Source organism: Ursus maritimus, unplaced genomic scaffold (genome assembly GCF_017311325.1).
Source record: "Ursus maritimus isolate PB19 unplaced genomic scaffold, ASM1731132v1 scaffold_2, whole genome shotgun sequence".
Classification (NCBI taxonomy): Eukaryota; Metazoa; Chordata; class Mammalia; order Carnivora; family Ursidae; genus Ursus; species Ursus maritimus.
In genome coordinates this window covers 96,406,337-96,412,336 of record NW_024424452.1, presented here as the reverse complement: position 1 = coordinate 96,412,336, position 6,000 = coordinate 96,406,337, and the positions used below count along the sequence as shown (strand labels likewise).

The following is a 6,000-nucleotide window of genomic DNA, read 5'->3' as shown; positions in this document are numbered from 1 at the left end:
CCCCCCCGCCACGATCTTCTGGTCCTGAAAGTGCTTTACTCGCTCCTCCTGGGGCTGGGGCCACTCGCTCTGCGCTGTCTGGGCTCTTGGCTCCCGGGACTCAGGAGATGCTCATCTCTCTGTGCCCGAGGTCTGCAAGCGCTAACGCTAGCCAAGTAACCAAAACCTACCCGTGGTGTGTGCAAAGACCTCCCGCTGCCTTCCCCGAATAAGAATAATGTCTGGGTCCGCGGCGTGGTTCTCATGTTTTTTGAACTTTGATGGGATGCTGGTAAAGAGATTCTAAATGGGAAACACCTGGAGCTATTGAGAAAAGTTGGTATGTGAATTAAAACTACAGTCATCTTCGTGTTACTTAACTCCTTTAATGGTAAGGGCTCCAGAAGGTCTCATTCAACGTTTAACACCCCCCCACACACCCTTCCCATTGTCTTAATTTTAGAGAAGTATAGTAGTTTCTTACGATTAGAGTCTCTTGGCCACAACATGGCTCTAACTTTCTATCTCCTGGATGCAGTGAATTCCTAGTTAAGAAGTTTACTATCTGCAGACCTCAATAACTGGGTGACTTTTGGCAAGTCTTGTAGCTCCCTGACCCTCGGTTTCTTCATCTGTAAAAGGAAGCTGGTGGTCAGCCGCTCTGCCACCTTACCGCGCTGCCTTGAATATGAGGTGAAATTAGGCAAATGAAAGATGGGTGTTACTTGTGACTACTAAATATCAGTCATAAGACTACTATATAGACCCGTTTTTGTGGAGCCAGCCTTTAAGTATAATCACCCCAGCTTGTTAATTTTAGAGCTACATTGGTTCTATTCCAGTCGACTTTGTCTGCTTCCTGACATCCAGATTTCTCCTGACCCTTAGTCCAACGTTTCCCCAGACCAGCGTCTTTATGGCTCTCTCCTACGTATTAACTTCCTGTGAAAAAGTGCACGTTCACAACTTTCCCTAACCTGTCTGGATGGCACAGTTTCAGACCTGACTTCTCACTAGCATTCCATGACTATTTCTGAGTTTTAGAGCTGATATTGGCAATTGAAAATCAGGTTCTCCACCAGCCCTGCCAGTTCTTCATCCCCTTTCAGGACCAGCATGCAACCACCCTCTGGTCACTTAACTCCAGACACAGGAACGATGAGGTCTACCTGTCAATGGTTCTGGCCAATGTGCTTCTGTCGTTTGTCTTAGCGGTCTTACGCCAACATTCTAATCATAAGCATTATGATTACCTTTGTCATGACCTCCTCTCTTAAAGGTCACTCTTGATACCAGCCTTTAACTGGCCGATGGTGAAAACCAAGCTTGTAAAATACACTTTTTCATTCCTCCACTCCTTCGCTTCCTACTCACTATGGGATTAAAAAAAAAAAATCTAATGTCTTCGGCCTTTTTGTAGTTGGATCCCATCTGAACATGCCCCCCAGATTCCCCACTGTTTCCAATCATGAATGCACTGTTCATCTTCTTGCCTGACTATCTCCCATGGTCCTTTGCTCATGCTTTGCCCACACACCCCTCCTGACTTTTGCTTCTACTATGTACCCTCCCTAGACCGTCCCTTGACTCTTGGCCAGTTCCTGACCTGGAGGATGCTTAACAAACTCTTGAAGCACTTTTCATAGAATTTATTTATTTTTCCAGTTTTATTGGGAAATAATTGACATATATTGCTGTATAAGTTTCAGGTATATACCCACTACAGTTTCATTTACATATACAGTGAAATGATTACCACAATAGGGTTAGTTAACATGCATCATCTCATTTAGATGCAATAAAAAGAAAAGAAAAAATTCTTGTGATGAGAATGTTTCAGATCTATTCTCTTAACTTTCCTGCATATCATACAGCAGTATTCACTATAGTCATCATGGTGAACTTTATATCCTAGTACTTATCTATCTCATAACTAGAACTTTGTACCTTTTGACCACCTTCCTACAATTTGCCCTCCCACCATTGAACTACTGGTAGTCACAAACTGATCTCTTCATGAATTTGGTGTAGTTTTGGGGGTTTGGTTTGTTTGCTTGTGGTTTGTTTTTAGATTCCACATATAACTGAGATTGTACAGTATTTGTCTTTCTCTGTGTAACATTTCATGTACCATAGTGCCTTCAAGGTCCATCCATGTTGTCACAAATGGTAAGATTTTGTCATTTTTAATGGCTGAATAATATTCTATTGTACGTATATATACCACAACTTTTTTTATCCATTCATCCATTGATGGACACTTAGGTGGTTTCCATGTCTTGTAAATAATGCTGCAATGAACATGGGGGTACAGATCTCTTTTTGAGTTAGTGTTTTCATTTCCTTTCAATGTATTCCCAGAGGTGGAATTGCTGGATTGTGTGGCGGTTCTATTTTTAATTTTTTGAGGAATTGAGGTGCCTTTTAAAATATAGGTTCCTGGGTTCCATCTCACTCTTCAGAGATCCTCTGGTTTGGGGTGTGGCCCAGGAAGCTGAGTTTAACAAGTACTCTGGAAGATTCTGAAGCAAGTATCTGTAGGGTACACTGCTATGAGCGAAGTGCTATGGGAAGCAAATTCCCTTCTTAGAGTGTTTTCCCACTTTTCTCCTTTTGTTTATTTGCATAAACTGATTCTAATTTCCTGCACTCTTAAATTTCACTCTTGCCTGACTTACAGCAACATTTCATTCTACACTAAGAAAACAAAATCATTAAATAGGAATTCCCTTATTTATCAGTCATCTACCTTCATTTGAGATCAGATCCTTTGTCTCCCCTGCTTAAGATCTGCCAACGGCTTCCCATCACATTAGAACAAAATCCATGCTCTTTAACCTTGACTCTAAGTTTCTGTCTCTCTGAAATTCTGTTCTCCTCCCTCACTCCCTCTGCTCCAGCCACATGGCCTTCTTTCTGTTCCTTGAACATAGTCACGTTTGTTTAGACTTGGGGTTCCATCTGTTGAAGTACCCTTCTTACATATCGTCTCTCACCCATCTCCTCGACATTCAGGTCTCACCTCCCCTGGCCACCCTTCTCTGACTCATCGGAAGTAGTCTGAACCCCAGTCACGCTCTATCACACAACCATGTTCTATTTTCCATAGAGCACCTTTCATCATATGAGACCTTCTTGTTTATTTTTTTACTTTGTTGCTTGTTCTCTCATTGAAATACAAGTTCATGAGAGCAAGGTCTTTGTCTTATTGCCTGATGAATCCCTCACACTAGCACATAATGGAGAGTTCAGTAAGAACTCCTGTATCAATGGAAAAAAATCCTTTCTCCCAACAAAAGTCAACTTTTCCTTCTGAATTATGGTCACATTCCATCCCGTCTTGCCTGTGCAAGGACTTGACTTCTGCAGATACCCCGTCTTCTATCACCCGTTTGTATCTCTCTGTTGGATCAGCCCTACCAGCAGTTAAATATGCTCCAGAGCATCCTTTACTGGGGGTGGTCAGGGGATTTCTCATGACCCTCTTCTCTTCCTTCTCATCCCTCTTCTCAAAACTTCTCACTCCCTACTTGCTCACATTTCTTTATTGCCTCAACCCACTCCAGACAGACTTCTCTCCCCCGCATTCTCCTAAAGCTGCTCTCAGCAATGTTACTACTGACCTTCATGCTGGCATTTCCAATGGTCATTTTTCTCTCCTTATCTTCTCAGTCTTTCAGCAAAAGCTGACTACTACTTTTCTCTTGAAACCATTTTCATTCTCATCTTCCAAAACAGGGCACTCTTATCTGGTTTTTTTCTGTACCTCTCTGGTTACTCTTGGTCTTTTTTTGCCCTATCTCTCAATATTTTAAGGTCCTGGGGCTCAGCCCTGGGCCTCCTCTGGTTTTCTCCATACCATCTTCCTAAGAGATCATATCCAGTCTCATGGTTTTATATACTGTTTATATGTTGATGACTCATTTATTATCTGTAGTCTTGAACTCTCTCCTGAGTGAAAACTTTGTACATCCAACTGCCTTCCTGCATCTCCATGTGTGGGCCCAATAAGTGTGTTAAATATACCAACTCTAACATGGAACCAATTCTGCACACACACACACACACACACACACACACACACACACACACACACAAACTGGTGCTTTCCCATCTTAGGACATGGTATTACCATCAATCAAGTAGCTCAAGTCACTATAAGTAGCCTAGAAGACATTACTGAATCCTGCCATTTCCCTACCCTCCCCCCATCTAATAGTTTTTGTTCTAAATTCTACTTCTACAATGTATTCCAAACCCATCCACGTCTCACTGTCTTCCTTTGGTCCAAGCCTCATTTTTTTTTTTTGTCTGAACTATCATAATAGCCTCCAGACTTATACTTCCTGCTTCTAAAAACAAAAATCTAGTCCATTCTTCACTCACTGGCCAGACTATTCTTTTTAAACGTAAATCAGGCCATGTGACTCTCCCGCTTGAACACTCTGGTGACTTCTACTTAGACTTCTTACTGTGGCCTAAGAAGTCTAATATGATTCCTCCTGCTGGCTTTCTAACTTGATCTCCTACCACTTTATTTTGATCACTACATTCTAGCCACACTTGCCTTCTGTCTATCCCTAAAGCATAGTAAACCCATCCCCGCTATTAGGCTTCTGCCTAAAATGCTTTTATTCAGTGCTTTACCTGGCTGGCTCTTCTCCAGTCACAACTCAAATGTCTCCTCTTCATAGGCCTTCCTCAACCATCATAGCTGAAGTCTTTTGCCTCCCTGTCCCTTCCTCCTCCTGGTGCATTACATTTTGACACATCACTCTGTTTATTTCCTTTACATACCATTTAATTATTGGTATCCATCTATCTCTCTCCCTCTATAGGAATATATATTCCGTGGGGGTGGGAAACTTGTTTCTAATGTTCTTGGTGTATCTCCTGTGTTTGGGACAGTACCTTGGTTAATATGCATAACTGTCTTTCAAAAATGATCAAATAGCCAGGAAACCCAGTGTTAAGGCATTTGATTATAATAATTTTCATTCTCAATAATAATTTTTCCTCCTATCTGCTTTCTGACCTAACTTTCAGTTTTATTTTTATTATCTTATATATTCTTCATTCATTTAAAATGGATTTCTAAGCCATTCCAAGTAAAGCCCCTTGGACCCAAATAGAGTTAAGCATATCCCTGTTCTCCAGAAATTGCTTTGCCTTATCCGTTTTTAACAGGGTTTGAAGAATGCACATGGCAGTATCTTACCACTGTCTTCTAATTTAGATCCGGTCATGATCTACTCTGATTTTTCCTTTTGATTGTAGAATGATGTGCAGCAACCCTTAAGAAAAGTTTTATTTCTTAATGGCTCAAGGACTAACCTCCTTTTCTCTGATATGGAAGAGAACACGACTGATGGAAATTCTTCTTGTGACCTGGATTTTTGGCAATTCATTACAAATAAGAACTATTGTCCCCCAAAAGAGAGAGTCTCAAGTCTTATTGGGGATAAGATTTTCCCATTATTTCTCATCCAGAAAGTATGATTCTTATCTCCGTTCACCTCTGAAGATCACATTATAAAATACCTTTCTGCCCTTGCTGCTTTTAGATCTCGGTTCCTTCTTAGTCCACATCATTGCTACTGATCATTACAAATTTAAATTGGTCCTCCTGCTTGTAGAGAATTATTTGGTATTGTCCATATTCAAGTTATGTAATTATTTATTAAATCACTTGATTAGGATGAATTGGTACAAGTAATGCCAGGATTGTGAAGTTGGTCTTCTTTGGGGTCAGACCTTTACTTTCCCTATAGTATTGCTGTTTTGCACAGGTATGCACTTGGAGACATTTGTGGGGGTTAATGAAGAAAACCAAAGGAGTTGAGGAGAGGAATAGAAGACCTGAAGTGATATCTGGGTCCTAACAGGGATGGCTGTTCTTAGGTGCTGTCCATGACTTCTCCAACAGAAGTGTCGGGCTACAGGAAGGCTAAGTCTGGCTGCAATCTTGGGAGCTATGTGTTTGCCATTGTTCATTTAGTTCATGTTTATTCTTTTTTTTTT

General features: G+C 41.1%; 1 protein-coding gene across 1 annotated transcript in view; it reads left to right on the top strand.

The window, feature by feature from the left end:
* LOC103657661 (complement receptor type 2) overlaps positions 1-6,000 on the top strand; it is a 38,841-nt gene that overhangs the window by 358 nt on the left and 32,483 nt on the right. The window lies entirely within an intron of this gene.